The sequence below is a fragment of the Rattus norvegicus genome, chromosome 7 (genome assembly GCF_021556685.1).
Source record: "Rattus norvegicus strain SHRSP/BbbUtx chromosome 7, alternate assembly SHRSP_T2T, whole genome shotgun sequence".
Classification (NCBI taxonomy): Eukaryota; Metazoa; Chordata; class Mammalia; order Rodentia; family Muridae; genus Rattus; species Rattus norvegicus.
Window position 1 is genome coordinate 41,928,498 of NC_141540.1, and position 18,443 is coordinate 41,946,940.

Genomic DNA, 18,443 nt, shown 5'->3' on the forward strand with positions numbered 1-18,443 from the left:
ACTCATGGAGAATGATTGTGTTTTTCATATTAAACTGTCTAGTTAGCTAAAAGCCTCTTTAAATCCTCATAAAACAGTTTTCTAAGATATATTAGCATATGCTGAACCTTACAGATAATGTGAGCAAACAGCTACATATTTTCCTTTGAAGATGTAGGAACTTTACCTGTCTTAGAACCATCTTACTGAAATTAAGTCCTTATAAGATTTGTATGGGTGTTATAGAATCTGTCAAAACAGAAAAAAATTATATATTTTTTTCATTTTTTACCGATATTTTCTTTATCTACATTTCAAATGTTATCTCCCTTCCAGGTTTCTGTTCTGGAAACTCCCTATCCCTTCCCCTGAGAGAGTGATACTCCCACTCCCTCCCACCTTCACCCCTATACTGGGGCATCCAACCATCACATGACCACGGACCTCTCCTCCCACTGATGCCCAACAAGGTCATCTTCAGCTATATATGTGGCTGGAGCCGTGGGTCGCTCCATGTGTACTCTTTACACAATGGAGTACTACTCAGTCACCTAGAACAATGACTTAATGAAATTCTTAGGCAAATGGATGGAACTAGAAAATATCATCCTGAGTGTTGTAACCCAGTCATAAAGAACACATATGATATACATTCATTGATAAGTGGATATTAGCCCAAAAGCTCGGAATACCCTAGAAACAATTCACAGACCATAAGAAGCTCAAGAAGAAGGATGACCAAAATGTAGATGCTTCAGTATGTCTTAGAACGGGGAACAAACTCACAGGAGAAAATATGGAGAAAAAGTATGGAGCAGAGACTGAAGGAAAGGCCATCCAGAGACTGCCCCATCTGGGAATCCAGCCCATATACATGCAGTCACCAAACCTAGACACTATTACTGAAGCCAAGAAGTGCATGCTGACCGGAGCCTGATACAGCTGTCTCCTGAGAGACTCTGCCAGAGCCTGGCAAATAGAAAGGTGGATGCGCAGTCAATCATTGGACTGAGAATAGGGTACCCAATGGAGGAAGGATTGAGGTAGCTGAGGGGGTGTGCAACGCCTTAGGAAGAACAACAATATCAACCAACCAGACACCCCAGAGCTCCCAGGGATTAAATCACCAACTAAAGATTATAATAAATTCTAAATTGATGTATGATTTCTGTTTATCTTCACTCATTATCCTGCTTTCTGGTTAATTAATTAGATAGTATGATAACACAAGGTCTTTATTCTGTAAGAATACTATTTTGGTAAGTTTCATATAACATGAGCCAATAGGGCATTTGAAATTTTCCATATGTTTGTATTTTAGATTTCACATAAACAACTTAAAATATTGCTAAAATTCTACCATACAAAAGCAAATAAAATTTTACATGACACAGAAATGTTACTATAAAAGAGTAATTGCCTTATAATTGTATTTTGCTGTTACTAAAGTGATTGGGGGTTGTTCTGTTAATTGGCCAGTGTTTTGTTTTCTGTACTTAACTTTTCTTAGAAGAATAAATACTGTTTCCTGTATTGCACAAATTACATGACTGTTAATTTTATGAGAAATGTTTTCTACTTAATTTTTGTAGTCTTTTTATATTTTGCAAGTTTTTTATAAGAATAACTTGCAAATACAAAACATTACACATGAAATTTTATTCAAACCCCAAATCTATACATTTCAATGAAAACTTAGAGTATCCCATGTAGAAATTTTCAGAGACACCATTAAAAATAAAACACTAACGAACTACATAGCTCTGTTAGGAGGATCAGCATACAATTTACTTTACTTTGTTTCTTCCAACTGCCTACATCTTGCCTTCTATCTGTGTTAAATCTCCAACAGCGGAAATAGTAACAATCAGATGATCAAAGCTCTAAGTCTAAGATTTAGTCTAGTCTTCAGAAGCCCCATATTGTTTTGTGTAGGTCAGGTCAGCCAGCACATGAAGCTTGTTCGACAATATAACTTTGAATGCATTTTTTACACATTGTAAATCACAATAAGTTGGAGTCTAACTAGTGTCCAATGAGAACACCCTGCATCTTTGAGTTATTATTACTTTTTCTAAATAAACATTTGGATAAAATTTGCTTAAGCTGCCAAGAGAAGCAACCAATTTAAGGAAAGAAATAGTGCTTTAAAGTGTCCTGGGGTTAGCAGGGATGGGGACTTAAAGGTTGAGAGGCAGTAGTTTGATGAAGAGAGCCTGTGTTGGTTACGGTGTGTTGTGTAGCAGGTTATCTGAAACTTAATGCTATGCTCCTGATGGCTTACTGCTTAAATATACAGAATGCTCATATGCTATGGAGAACACCACCATGCAACGTGTTGGGACATGCCTGATTCACCATGCTGTGAGAACAGCACATAGTTACCTAAAGGACCATGCATATGTCCAAATGGATCTGGTCTGCCAAGAGTCACTCTAGTTAGCCTGGTCCTATTCAAACACATGTTCTTTTTCATCAGTTCTATAATGTCTTACATGTACAATATTTTACACTTGCACATTGCATGATACAAACTATGTACTCAGTTATTATTAAAATGAACATAAAACTAAAGAATAGGTGTACATACACAACTCAATGAATAAAGTTACAGATGTTGGCAGTCTTTTTGCATACACTGCTCCTTGTATGGTCATGTCCATACAAATTTTTATTTCTAGCTATATATTGAAATGCTTGGGCAAGGAAACAAAGAAAATGAATGCAGAATAAAAAAAAAGATTTGGGTTGATCAAAGAAGAGGAAGATTAAGTAGATCCCTAACATAGGATGCCGGTGTGGAGTGTTGTAGCTTGGGAAGACTCAGGTGAGCTATTTCTGAAAGGATCTAACTTCCCACATGAAACAGAAAGCACCTGGTCCACACACAATCTAGGGAGAATTGAGACAATCAGCAAAAAGGTAGATGTCTAAGACTTCAGTCATTATCCTCTCTCTCCATACGCTCTTCTTTGGTGACAGTAGGTAGAACTCAACAATAATTCTGAAAAACAAAAAAATTCCCAACCTCCCCAAGGCATGAAAACCCAAAAGGTGACAAATGTTCACTGTTGGGTAAGACAGTGGACCAGCTTCTAAGATATAAGATCAACTTACCAATAAATTTAGAGAAAATATTTCCTTCAGAGAAGAAAAAGCATAAGAGGAATTATTTTCCTGCTAATTTGGCATTATTAGCACCCATGCAGCTAGTAGCCTATTAAAAATAGGATCATTTATTAGCTAAATGTTAACGAAAAATTGTAATTTTTTTTAAAAAAAATTCCATTTTCAAGCTGAAGACATAGGGCTTTTGTCCCTTTGGGAAAAAAAAATCAAGTTTCAACTTCAGTAATTATGAAGAACTTAATCTTCTGCTCCAAATTGTGTATCTCTGAAACCTGGTCAAATGTTCAGATACTTCAACTGTGTAGGAATTAAAATACTGTATGACTTTTAATTTATCTGATGGCTGTATTTCATTAAAATGTAAGATGTAAATCAGAAAATTATATAGACCTATGCATTTTCTTTGGTGACAAGGCTTTTTCACAGGAGAATCGAATAAATAATATCATATGAAGAAACAAAAGAGACTCAGTTTTTCTTCTTGGACAAATTGTTCTATTGATTTGAATAAATGAATAACACATGAGCTCATCTGTTTAATAAATATGCATTAAAAACTAATATAAGTACTAACTTCTGTTCATTGAACTCAAAATGCCAGTGAAGAAAATACCATTTTTTTTCTCTTTGGGGAAACTAAATTCTGATGGAGGAGGCAAAAATCAGTATCAATGATTAAATTCATTAGTCATTAGGCAACTTATGACACACACTCACGCTAATGACACTTATGCTCATATGATTTGGATGAGTTCTTAGGACACATGGTTTTAATTAGCTCTTTATTTCCGAATGACATGCAAATTTATCATAAGGAGGAACTGCAAAATTTCCTGATATTTAAAGAACACATGTGAGTGTTTTTTTAATCCAAATTCCTACATCTTTCCATGGTGAAATCTCAAACTCTTCTCATAGCCATCATGTGAAAGCTTATTACGTAAATACTACATGCCAGATGTTGTTCTATAACTTAGGGATTTAACAGTAAGGAAAATAAGCCAAGGACCTGCTTTTCTGAACTTCTTGCTAAAACTGAGCACTATATAAGATAGATACAGTATATTTAAAGGTCAGCCCTCACAGCATAACTGGAAATTTGTTTCAAAGAGGTTACCATCAGGTGCCAGTGACAGTCCCATGAGTCATGTCCTGCAAGGTCTTGATACATTTTCAAATTCTGATTTGTGCCCTTGGGGAAAAAGGGGGATTTTTCTTTCTTTTTTTCTTTTCTTTTTTGGCATTCAGCACATTTCTCTTTTCTGCATGTAATAGTAATTCTAATTTTATTCCAGATTATTTCTTCCTTTCAGAGCTCCTGTAATAAAAGAAATAGTCCTCTGGCTCCAGGTACACCCAGATGATCCTCATGCTCCTGGCCTCCAAGGATCTGAGTGTGACTCAGTCAAGGTGTTAACACAGGAGTAATGGCATTTGGAAAGGGCTTTCGAATCTTCCAAAGAGACCACCTTAGATAAACCTGCCCAACGTGAAGAAACAAGCTATGGAGGATATTGATAAATGAGAGGAGAAAGAGCATCCTTACAGGTGGATGAGCTGGGAGAAGTTATGTTGGAGGAAGGTTCTTTTCTTTTCTTTCTTTTTCTTTTTTTTTAAAAAAATTATTGGTTATTTTGTTTATTTATATTTCAAATGTTATCCCCTTTCCTGGTTTCCCCTCCAAAAACTCCCCATTCCACCCCCTGCCTCCATGAGGGTGCTCTCCCACCCACTCACTCTCTCCTGCCCCCTGCCCTAGCATTTCCCAACTCTGGGTCATCAAGCCTTCCCAGGATCAAGGGCCTCTCCTCCCATTGGTGCCAGACAAGACCATCAACTGCTACATACACAGGTGGAGCTAAGGGTGCCTACATGTGCATTCTTTGGTTGGTGGTTTAGCCCTGGGAGCTCTGAGAAGTTTGGTTGGTTGATATCGTTGTTCTTCCTATGGGGTTGAAAACACCTTAGTTCTTTCAGACTTCTAACTCCTCTCCTGGGGTCTCTGTGCTCAGTTGGCTGCAAGCATTCTCATCTGTATCAGTAAGTCTCTAGCAGAGCCTCTCAGGAGACATCCATATCAGACTTCTGTCAGCCAGCACCTTTGGCATCAGAAAGTGTTGTTATAAAAATATTTTTAAAAAAAGTATTTTTTACCTCGCTAGGTCCAGCACCGCGGTGCCCCAATCTATCTGCTAGATATCTTGGCGGAAACACATCCCAACTCCTTGGTGGCCCAATGTCTCCTGCCGCCTCACACTTTGCTACACTCAAATCATCACATAAAAGAACACACAGCAAAATAATCTTTGACCCAAATGGTAAGATATAATTGCCCACCTAAACATACAAAGCCCAGTATCATCCATCCCTTAAGAACATTTGTAACAACCTGTAAAGGTACAGTGTAAAATCTTAACGTCGCCCGCCATATTGTCCTGCCACAGCTTCTCTCTCTCCCTCTCCTCTCCTCCTTTCCGTTCCAGTCTCCTCCTCTTCCTCCAACTTCTCTCCTACCCATCCTTCCTTCTCTTCCAATGACAGGCCTCCTTCTATCCTGTACCTGCCCCTCACCTGTATTTTACAAATTCAATGGGGAGAAGGTTCTGGTGAAGTCACCTGATTCCTGAGTACATGACTAGGCAGCTGTCCTTGGGGCAGTGGAATTAGCATCAAAATACAGATTACTCCAGGGAAAACCACAACTAGCAAGTATCTGGGTTTGGTGGCTACACATGTGATGGATCCCCAAGTGGAGCAGTATCTGGATGGCTTTTCCTTTAATCTCTGCTCGGCTTTTTGCTAGTGTATATCCTTTAGATAGGAACAATTCTGGATTAAAATTTTGAGAAAGGTAGGTGGCCCCATGCCTCAACGGGGGCCATGCCTAACCTCTGAATATGGTCTCTACATCTTCTCTCTCCCCTTTGTTGGGTATTTGAGTTAATGTCATCCAGGTTGGGTCCTGGGAGCCTCTTGTTTCCTGGCATCTGGGACTTTCTGGTGGCTTCCCCCATCCCCCATTGCTACACACCTCCGTTCAATTTTCTGACCTTCTGTGCATCTCCCCCTTCTCCTTCCATAACTATTCCTGCTTCCCCGTTTTCTTTTCTCTCCCCCTCCACTCTTCCTCTAAAGTTTGTCCATCCTCTACCTCCTTATTTTGTTCCCCCTTCTAAGAAGGACTGAGACACCCACACTTTGGTCTTCCTTCTTGACCTTCATATGGTCTTTAAGTTGTATGATGGGTATTCTGAGCTTTGGGGCAAATATTCACTTATCAGTGAGTGCATACCACTTGTTTTCTTTTGTTACCTCACTCAGGATGATATTTTGTAGTTCTATCCTTTTGACTACGAATTTCATGAAGTCAATGTTTTTAATGGTTGAGTAGTACTCCATTGTGTAAATGCATCACATTTTCTGTATCCATTCCTCTGTTGAAAGGCATCTGGGTTCTTTTCATCTTCTGGCTATTATAAATAAGTCTGATATGAACATAGTGGAGCATGTGTTCTTGTTTTATCTTGGAGTATTTTTTGGGTATATGCCCAGGAGTGGTATAGCCAGGTCCTCAGGTCCAATTTTCTGAGGAACACAGAGACAGAGAGAACACAGATAATATTTTTCTGTGACTTATAACCACACTACATAATGAAAAATGTCCAAAAATTCAAACCTATACACATTTATTTTGGGACCATTTTTTTGAAGCAATGCAATCCAAACACAGCTGATTTCTTCTTTCTTTTTTCTTGGTTATTTCATTTATTGACATTTCAACTGTTATCCCCTTGCCAAGTTCCCCCTCCACAAACCCACTACTCCCTCCCTATCCCCATGCCTCTATTAGGTTGCTCCACTACCCACCCACTCACCCACTCCTGCCTCAGAACCCTAGCATTCCCCTAGGCTGGTTCATTGAGCCTCCAAAGGACCAACGGCCTGCCCTCCTAATGATGCCCGATAAGGCCATCCTCTGCTACATATCCAGCTGGAGCCATGAGTCCCCCATATGTACTTCTTGGTAGTGGTTTAGTCCCTAGGAGTTCTGGAGGCTCTGGTTGGTTGATATTGTTGTTCTTCCTATGGGTCTGCAAACCCCTTCAGCTCCGTCAGTCTTTGCCCTAACATCTCCTTTGGGGTCCCAGATCTCAGTCCAATGGTTGGTTGTGAGCATCCGCATCTGTATTGGTCAGGCTCTGGCAGAGCCTTTCAGAGGACAGCTATACCAGGCTCCTGTCAGCAAGCGCTCCTTGACTTCAGCAGTAGTGTCTGGGTGTGGTGTCTACAGATGGGATGGATCCCCAGGTGGGGCAGTCTCTGGATGGTCTTTCCTTCAGTCTCTGCTCCACACTTTGTCCCTGCATTTCCTTTCAAAAGGAGGAATTCTGGATTAATATTTTTGAGGTGGGTGGGTGGCCCCATCCCTCAACTGGGTTCCATGACTATCCACTGGACATGGTCTCTACAAGTTCTGTCTTCCCTTTGTTGGATATTTCAGCTAATGTGCCCCCTGTTGGGTCCTGGGAAACTGTTGGGTCCCTGGCATCTGGGAGTTTCTAGTGTCCAACTCCAGTTCCCCTTCCCCAACTGCTACTCTCCTCCTTTCAAATTCCAGACCCTCTGTACTTCTCCCCCATCTCCTCCTGCATCTGAACGGGGCCCCGTTTCCCCCCTTTGCAGTGTCTTCCGAAATTCAGAAATTTTGAGTATTTTCTCTCTATCTCTTTATTTACTTTAGAAACAACACCTGAAAGTCTAATGATTGTCCCCCAGACCTCAAACATAACACTGGAAAAATCTGACCTTGGCCTCGGTGTACTCAAAGCATGGAATACTTTTCAGAATGAAGAGTTGGTCCAAGAGGGTATGAGATAGTAAATGTTACAGAAGCCCTAGCCACAGATTCTCTGAGCACCTATGAAAATGTGAATATTCCTTATCTAAATGTATTGTGTTCCAGTAATGATCATAATTTGGAATTTAATGCCCACAAGCACATATGAATGAATTTAGAGAGATGAATCAACAGTGAAGAGCATTAAGAGTCCTTGTTGTTCTTGCAGCAGACCCAGTTTGATTCCCCGCACCCAAATGGAGGAACACAACTATATATAATTCCAGTTTCAGGAGATCTGATGCCCTCTTCTGATGTCTGGGGGTTCCAAGAAAGAACACAGAACACAGACACACATAAAGGAAGAATGCTCATATACATAAGATAAATTAATAAATCTAAAAAAAACCCTACTTGCATGTGCCTGGAGACTGCGCACAGACAAGCTTATTCCTTCAAGTACCATCTACCAATAGCATTTGGTTAATGTTCTTTAAAGGAATAGATTCATTGTTAACTTTATGAGAACTCTCCACAATTATTTTCAGAGTTGTGGAGCTCAATCCCAACAGATACATTTAAAAACTAACACCTGTACCTAAGACACCAGGGAAGCAGAAAGGAGTTGGGGATGGGCATGGGAGGTTCAAGGGATTTGCTGTAAGGCTGTGTCCACTAGGAGTGTCAAAACTATATCATAACGTCTCACCAACATGATTACCTCAGTGTGAGCTGATCAAGAACAACAATAATAGGGAAATCAGCAAAACTTATGAGGTTTCAGCCCTACACACAGAATCATAGGCGGCAAGGGAATGGTGAGGGAAGATCAAATAGTCTTCTCAAGGGAAAAGAACACTAATTGGCTATCCAACACCAGATAATAAACTCTAAAAATGCACATAAAAGCAACCTTATACATACAGACTGAGCAGGTTGTATGTAGGAATGTATATGCCTGTAATAATGAATGGATGAAAAGGGCATGGCCGTGAAAGAAAGCAACAATGGTTATATGGTAGGAGTTATAGGAAAAGAAGGAAAGGGGAAAATAATGTGTTATAACCTCAAAAATAAAAGAAAATTGTAAAAGAGAAACAGAAAGGAACTCAGAATGTGGCAGCTCTCCATGAGCCTGTTCTATAGTCTCGGCTGCTTTATTTCTCTTAGGAAAAAGAGAAAATGGTACTTACTATGTAAGGGATGTCTTGCTTATGTAAATCCTTTCCATTAAAAAAATTCTAGTGTCCATGAAAAACTTTGAACTTGATGGATCTTGCATTTGGACATGAGACATCTCTTGAGAAATCTCAACTGGGAAAATAAGTTGGGCAAACGATATCGTGACTGGAAACTCTGCTGAGCCCTGGACACAGCTGCTTCTTACTGAACCATTTGCAATCTTGAACAACAAGCATCAGTGGATTTCCACCGAGCTGGATTGTATCATTCTTTTTTCCCTGGTGAAGAAAAAAAATGTTTCAAAGTTACACTAATGTCATTTTGTAACATCATTTACCCTCATCAACTGAATTATTTGAAACAATAGAGCAACTTTAGGGGAGTGCTTTTTGAGTGTCCTCTTGGTCTACAGTGTTTTCTTTCTCTCTGGTTTCCATGGGGTCAAATGAATCAGATGTCTTGTGAGCAACTCAGAAAAAATGGGGAAGAATTCACAGTCATACTTAAGGATCCCTGGATGATTGGCTTTAACACTCAACACTAAAATCTGAATGCCCAACTCCCTTAAACAGAGTCATATAATATTATCATATGATCCACCTACAGTTTCCTGGATTTTTAAAAGTCATCTCTCAATTTTATATCATCTAATACATTGTAGGTGTTCTGGAAACAGTAGTTGTGTTCAATGCAGAAACATTTTTCAATATTTCTAATCTTTGGTTAACTCTATAGTCATGGAGCTGGTACATGTAGACTGTTGACTATGTTGTTCCCAGACTCCTTTTCTCTAAAATCCACAGTTGTGTTACTGTCTGTGATCCTCAGAACATCTTGTGTGCTGACTTACTTGGATGCACACCATTTTGTTCAACAACTGAAGTTGTGTTACTGTCTTTGTTCTTCTGCTCGTGTACACACATTTATCGAGTGATCTGATACTAAAGGGCTTTGCTTTTCCTGGATTCTGATCACAGCTTTCTTTCTTTTCCTTGCAGGGATGGTCACTGTTCGCCACTACCATAGATTCCTGGATTACTAACTATTTTATTTTGGTTTTGGTTTGGTTATTGCCTGATCAAATCATTACACATGCTCTTCACCAAAGCGTCTTCAGTTCAAAGTGTTGTCTACTATGGCTCAAACTTTATACTCAGTAGTAAGAATAGCAAATAAGAACTCTTATATTGTGGAAGTTTATTATATGGCCAGGGTTCTATTAAGAAATTAGAAATAGAGATCTTCCTGGTTGCTGCCGCCGCGGAGAGCTCGTAGGCAGCACCCCACAAGCAAACTTAAGCCTCGGGACCACAGGTAAGACCAACTTTTCTGCTGCAAGTGACCTGCCTGGTGAACTCAGGACACACAGAGGCAAAATTCCTCTAGGACCGGGCACTTCCGGTGTTTACCAGGAGTCCCAAACCCGCGGATCCCCGTCCGCAGCAGATCTCTGCTCCCAAACACCTTGGGAGAGAGACCTCACCGCCTGGTCAGGTGGGCACTCCTGAGACTGCAGAGCAGAAGAGACCACGAACACTGCCCACCCCTGCCCACATCCCTGGCCCAAGAGGAAACTGTATACGGCATCTGGGTTCCCATAGAGGAGGGCCCAGGAGCAGCAGGACCGCTGTGTCTGAGACACCACCAGAACCTGAAGGGATCTACCAGATAAACAGTTCTCTGCACCCAAATTCCGTGGGAGGGAGATTTAAACCTTCAGAGAGGCAGACACGTCTGGGAAACCAGAAGAGATTGCACTCTGTACACATCTCTGACTCCAGAGGAAAACACGAAACACCATCTGGAACCCTGATGCATGGAAGCTCCCGGAAAGGGCAGCGCAGATCTTCCTGGTTGCTGCCGCCGCAGAGAGCTCATAAGCAACACCCCACAAGCAAACTTGAGTCTCGGGACCACAGGTAAGACCAACTTTCCTGCTGCAAGTGACCTGCCTGGTGAACTCCAGACACAGGCCCACAGGAACAGCTGAAGACCTGTAGATAGGAAAAACTACACGCCCGAGAGCAGAACACTCTGTCCCCATAACTGGCTGAAAGAAAACAGGAAAACAGGTCTACAGCACTCCTGACACAAAGGCTTATAAGACAGTCTAGCCACTGTCAGAAATAGCAGAACAAAGTAACACTAAAGATAATCTGATGGCGAGAGGCAAGCGCAGGAACCCAAGCAACAGAAACCAAGACTACATGGCATCATCGGAGCCCAATTCTCCCACCAAAACAAACATGGAATATCCAAACACACCAGAAAAGCAAGATCTAGTTTCAAAATCATATTTGATCATGATGCTGGAGGACTTCAAAAAAGACGTGAAGAACTCCCTTAGAGAACAAGTAGAAGCCTACAGAGAGGAATCACAAAAATCCCTGAAAGAATTCCAGGAAAACACAATCAAACAATTGAAGGAATTAAAAATGGAAATAGAAGCAATCAAGAAAGAACACATGGAAACAACCCTGGATATAGAAAACCAAAAGAAGAGACAAGGAGCTGTAGATACGAGCTTCACCAACAGAATACAAGAGATGGAAGAGAGAATCTCAGGAGCAGAAGATTCCATAGAAATCAACGACTCAACTGTGAAAGATAATGTAAAGCAGAAAAAGCTACTGGTCCAAAACATACAGGAAATCCAGGACTCAATGAGAAGATCAAACCTAAGGATAATAGGTATAGAAGAGAGCGAAGACTCCCAGCTCAAAGGACCAGTAAATATCTTCAACAAAATCATAGAAGAAAACTTCCCTAACCTAAAGAAAGAGATGCCCATAAGCATACAAGAAGCCTACACAACTCCAAATAGATTGGACCAGAAAAGAAACTCCTCCCGTCACATAATAGTCAAAACACCAAACGCACAAAATAAAGAAAGAATGTTAAAAGCAGTAAGGGAAAAAGGTCAAGTAACATATAAAGGCAGACCTATCAGAATCACACCAGACTTTTCGCCAGAGACTATGAAAGCCAGAAGATCCTGGACAGATGTCATACAGAACCTAAGAGAACACAAATGCCAGCCCAGGTTACTGTATCCTGCAAAACTCTCAATTAACATAGATGGAGAAACCAAGATATTCCATTACAAAACCAAATTTACACAATATCTTTCTACAAATCCAGCACTACAAAGAATAATAAATGGTAAAGCCCAACATAAGGAGGCAGGCTATACCCTAGAAGAAGCAAGAAACTAATCGTCTTGGCAACAAAACAAAGAGAAGAAAAGCACACAAACATAACCTCACATCGAAATATGAATATAACGGGAAGCAATAATCACTATTCCTTAATATCTCTCAACATCAATTGCCTCAACTCCCCAATAAAAAGACATAGATTAACAAACTGGATACACAACGAGGACCCTGCCTTCTGCTGCCTACAGGAAACACACCTCAGAGACAAAGACAGACACTACCTCAGAGTGAAAGGCTGGAAAACAACTTTCCAAGCAAATGGTCGGAAGAAGCAAGCTGGAGTAGCCATTCTAATATTAAATAAAATCAATTTTCAACTAAAATTCATCAAAAAAGATAAGGAAGGACACTTCATATTCATCAAAGGAAAAATCCACCAAGATGAACTCTCAATCCTAAATATCTATGCCCCAAATACAAGGGCACCTACATATGTGAAAGAAACCTTACTAAAGCTCAAAACACACATTGCACCTCACACAATAATAGTAGGAAATTTCAACACCCAACTCTCATTAATGGACAGATCATGGAAACAGAAATTAAACAGAGACATAGACAGACTAAAAGAAGTCATGAGCCAAATGGACTTAACAGATATTTATAGAACATTCTATCCTAAAGCAAAAGGATATACCTTCTTCTCAGCTCCTCATGGTACTTTCTCCAAAATTGACCATATAATTGGTCAAAAAACAGGCCTCAACAGGTACAGAAAGATAGAAATAATCCCATGCGTGCTATCAGACCACCACGGCCTAAAACTGGTCTTCAATAACAATAAGGGAAGAATAGCCACATATATGTGGAAGTTGAACAATGCTCTAATCAATGATAACCTGGTCAAGGAAGAAATGAAGAAAGAAATTGAAGACTTTTTAGAATTTAATGAAATTGAAGGTACAACATACCCAAACTTATGGGACACAATGAAAGCTGTGCTAAGCGGAAAACTCATAGCGCTGAGTGCCTGCAGAAAGAAACAGGAAAGAGCATATGTCAGCAGCTTGACAGCACACCTAAAAGCTCTAGAACAAAAAGAAGCAAATACACCCAGGAGGAGTAGAAGGCAGGAAATAAGCAAACTCAGAGCTGAAATCAACCAAGTAGAAACAAAAAGGACCATAGAAAGAATCAACAGAACCAAAAGTTGGTTCTTTGAGAAAATCAACAAGATAGATAAACCCTTAGCCAGACTAACGAGAGGACACAGAGAGTGTGTCCAAATTAACAAAATCAGAAATGAAAAGGGAGACATAACTACAGATTCAGAGGAAATTCAAAAAATCATCAGATCTTACTATAAAAGCCTATATTCAACAAAACTTGAAAATCTGCAGGAAATGGACAATTTCCTAGACAGATATCAGGTACCGAAGTTAAATCAGGAACAGATAAACCAGTTACACAACCCCATAACTCCTAAGGAAATAGAAGCAGTCATTAAAGGTCTCCCAACCAAAAAGGGCCCAGGTCCAGACGGGTTTAGTGCAGAATTCTATCAGACCTTCATAGAAGACCTCATACCAATATTATCCAAACTATTCCACAAAATTGAAACAGATGGATCACTACCGAATTCCTTCTATGAAGCCACAATTACTCTTATTCCTAAACCACACAAAGATCCAACAAAGAAAGAGAACTTCAGACCAATTTCCCTTATGAATATCGACGCAAAAATACTCAATAAAATTCTGGCAAACCGAATCCAAGAGCACATCAAAACAATCATCTACCATGATCAAGTAGGCTTCATCCCAGGCATGCAGGGATGGTTTAATATACGGAAAACCATCAACGTGATCCATTATATAAACAAACTGAAAGAACAGAACCACATGATCATTTCATTAGATGCTGAGAAAGCATTTGATAAAATTCAACACCCCTTCATGATAAAAGTCCTGGAAAGAATAGGAATTCAAGGCCCATACCTAAACATAGTAAAAGCCATATACAGCAAACCAGTTGCTAACATTAAACTAAATGGAGAGAAACTTGAAGCAATCCCACTAAAATCAGGGACTAGACAAGGCTGCCCACTCTCTCCCTTCTTATTCAATATAGTTCTTGACGTTCTAGCCAGAGCAATCAGACAACAAAAGGAGATCAAGGGGATACAGATCAGAAAAGAAGAAGTCAAAATATCACTATTTGCAGATGATATGAAAGTATATTTAAGTGATCCCAAAAGTTCCACCAGAGAACTACTAAAGCTGATAAACAACTTCAGCAAAGTGGCTGGGTATAAAATTAACTCAAATAAATCAGTAGCCTTCCTCTACACAAAAGAGAAACAAGCTGAGAAAGAAATTAGGGAAACGACACCCTTCATAATAGACCCAAATAATATAAAGTACCTCGGTGTGACTTTAACCAAGCAAGTAAAAGATTTGTACAATAAGAACTTCAAGACTCTGAAGAAAGAAATTGAAGAAGACTTCAGAAGATGGAAAGATCTCCCATGCTAATGGATTGGCAGGATTAATATAGGAAAAATGGCCATTTTACCAAAAGCGATCTACAGATTCAATGCAATCCCCATCAAAATACCAATCCAATTCTTCAAAGAGTTAGACAGAACAATCTGCAAATTCATCTGGAATAACAAAAAACCCAGGATAGCTAAAACTAACCTCAACAATAAAAGGACTTCAGGGGGAATCAGTATCCCTGAACTGAAGCAGTATTACAGAGCAATAGTGATAAAAACTGCATGGTATTGGTATAGAGACAGACAGATAGAACAATGGAACAGAATTGAAGACCCAGAAATGAACCCACACACCTATGGGCACTTGATTTTTGACAAAGGAGCCAAAATCATCCAATGGAAAAAAGACAGCATTTTCTGCAAATGGTGCTGGTTCAACTGGAGGTCTACATGTAGAAGAATGCAGATCGATCCATGCTCATCACCCTGTACAAAGCTTAAGTCCAAGTGGATCAAGGACCTCCACATCAAACCACATACACTCAAACTAATAGAAGGAAACCTAGGGCAGCATCTCGAACACATGGGCACTGGAAAAAAATTCCTGAACAAAACACCAATGGCTTATGCTCTAAGATCAAGAATCGACAAATGGGATCTCATAAAACTGCAAAGCTTCTGTAAGGCAAAGGACACTGTGGTTAGGACAAAACGGCAACCAACAGATTGGGAAAAGATCTTTACCAATCCTACAACAGAGAGAGGCCTTATATCCAAAATATACAAAGAACTCAAGAAGTTAGACCACAGGGAGACAAATAACCCTATTAAAAAATGGGGCTCAGAGCTAAACAAAGAATTCACAGCTGAGGAATGCTGAATGGCTGAGAAACACCTAAAGAAATGTTCAACATCTTTAGTCATAAGGGAAATGCAAATCAAAACAACCCTGAGATTTCACCTCACACCAGTGAGAATGGCTAAGATCAAAAACTCAGGTGACAACAGATGCTGGCAATGATGCGGAGAAAGAGGAACACTCCTCCATTGTTGGTGGGATTGCAGACTGGTACAACCATCCTGGAAATCAGTCTGGAGGTTCCTCAGAATATCGGACATTGAACTGCCTGAGGATCCAGCTATACCTCTCTTGGGCATATACCCAAAAGATGCCCCAACATATAAAAAAGACATGTGCTCCACTATGTTCATCGCAGCCTTATTTATAATAGCCAGAAGCTGGAAAGAACCCAGATGCCCTTCAACAGAGGAATGGATACAGAAAAATGTGGTACATCTACACAATGGAATATTACTCAGCTATCAGAAACAATGACTTTATGAAATTCATAGACAAATGGTTGGAACTGGAAAATATCATCCTGAGTGAGGTAACCCAATCACAGAAAAACACACATGGTATGCACTCACTGGTAAGTGGCTACTAGCCCAAATGCTTGAATTACCCTAGGTGCATAGAACACATGAAACTCAAGACGGATGATCAAAATGTGAATGCTTCACTCCTTCTTTAAAAGGGGTACAAGAATACCCTTGTCAGGGAATAGAGAGGCAAAGATTAAAACAGACACAGAAGGAACACCCATTCAGAGCCTGCCCCACATGTGGCCCATACATATACAGCCATCCAATTAGAGAAGATGGTTGAAGCAAAGAAGTGCAGGCCGACAGGAGCTGGATGTAGATCGCTCCTGAGAGACACAGCCAGAATACAGCAAACACAGAGGCGAATGCCAGCAGCAAACCACTGAACTGAGAATAGGGCCCCCGTTGAAGGAATCAGAGAAAGAACTGGAAGAGCTTGAAGGGGCTCAAGACCCCATATGTACAACAATGCCAAGCAACCAGAGCTTCCAGGGACTAAGCCACTACCTAAAGACTATACATGGACTGACCCTGGACTCTGACCTCATAGGTAGCAATGAATATCCTAGTAAGAGCACCAGCGGAAGGGGAAGCCCTGGGTCCTACTAAGACTGAATGTGATTGTTGGGGGGAGGGCGGCAATGGGGGGAGGATGGGTAGGGGAACACCCATAAGGAAGGGGAGGGGGAGGGATTAGGGGGATGTTGGCCTGGAAACCGGGAAAGGGAATAACACTCGAAATGTATATAAGAAATACTCAAGTTAATAAAAATAAAATAAAATAAATAAATCTTTAAAAAAATAAATAAAAAAGAAATTAGAAATAATTTCTCGCAAATGTTCATGACAGTGTCGAAGCTTGTTACATACGTTGAGAGGATAAATATGAGATTTTCAGAAATTGAAACATTTCCCTTGCTAGTGTATGTCAAATAAATTACTGAAGCTTCAAATTCAACACCTAGGACTCTAACATTTAAAGCTCTCCATTATTACATGGACATACTTAAAGTCTTACAACACTCCTGGCCAAATATCAAATAATCTAAGAAGAATGAATAGTTGGAAAAATATCAAATCACAATTTGACTTTTAAAAGGGTGAAATTTTCTATATCACCCATGTCTGTTGCTATATTAGATGACATGGCAAGTATCAATATTTCTTAAACTGACAGTGGAGATTATTACCTGTGGAGATTCTGGTTTAGACATAGCCATGTGGTATGGTAGCATGATGACTGATTAAATCTGCCCAAGATCAAGAAAGTGAATGATGGAGCCAGCTGTCAGTGATTCTCATGGGAAATACAAAACCGCTATGCAAACTTATCTCCTGGGATAGTTGATCACATCTCATATCTGATGTCCCAAGAAGTACCTGTGATCTGTAAGACTTATAACTGTCAGTGAGAGAGAAAGGTGCTGTTTGTCTTCAGCTTCTCTAAGAAACACTAAGGCTTGGGGGTACCTTATCCACCGTTGCTTTATTAACTAAACTTTTACTAGCTCCTACTACAGGAGATGGAACAGTTAAACACTGTGTACTAGCATTAAGCTGAAATGAAATGATATTTCGTGTTAGAGCTAATGAAGTGAATACTGGGGTTATAAAGTTGAATCGGCCCTATTTATTTTTATATGATCCAAACAACTTCGTCTCCTTTGTTTACGTTGTTCAAAGCATATAAAAGAAAAAGGGCATGCTAGCTTTGAGAGGCACGGGGAGAGAACTGAAACCGGCCCCTCTGTATTGCTATTGGAATACAGAGTATAAGCTCAAAGCCCGATTCGGCCTCTCCCATCAGACCTCGCTTTCCCTCCATGAAGTAGACAGAGCTGGGTATCTGAAGGGATCGACAAGTGAGTACACAAGCCCTTCACCTATCAGGCTAAATATCATTCTTTTCCTACAGTTTGAGAGCTAATTTATCAAATCACTTCACATGATGACTTAAAATATTCAATTACTGTTTCCTAAGTCAGGTTCTCCCTGTGTATCCCTGGCTGGCTTATGGCATGCAATTCCTCTACATTAACCCCCACTTGCTGGGCCTATAGCAGTACATCACCACATGCTACTTCAAATCACCTATTTATCATATCTTTATTAGTGGTAAATTAAAACTCAATACATAGTTCACGAGCATCAATCATATACAGGACTCTGGCTGTATTATAGATTGCCTCTAAAAATGCTCCGCCCGTTCTCATGTAACCAAGGCTTAGTTTCCAGTGACTGGGATTTTCCAGAGGCAAGTGGAGAATGAACACCA

At 40.1% G+C, this 18,443-nt stretch overlaps 1 long non-coding RNA gene across 1 annotated transcript in view; it reads right to left on the reverse strand.

Annotated features, from left to right (window-relative positions):
• Positions 1-6,777: 6,777 nt before the first annotated feature.
• The window catches only part of LOC120093566 (uncharacterized), a 43,602-nt gene continuing 31,936 nt past the window's right edge, over positions 6,778-18,443 (reverse strand). Inside the window, exons 3-4 of the long non-coding RNA XR_015625305.1 lie at positions 9,139-9,405; positions 6,778-7,478 (exon numbers count right to left, since the gene is read on the reverse strand). This is a non-coding gene — a long non-coding RNA (uncharacterized LOC120093566). The remainder of the gene's footprint in view (positions 7,479-9,138; positions 9,406-18,443) is intronic.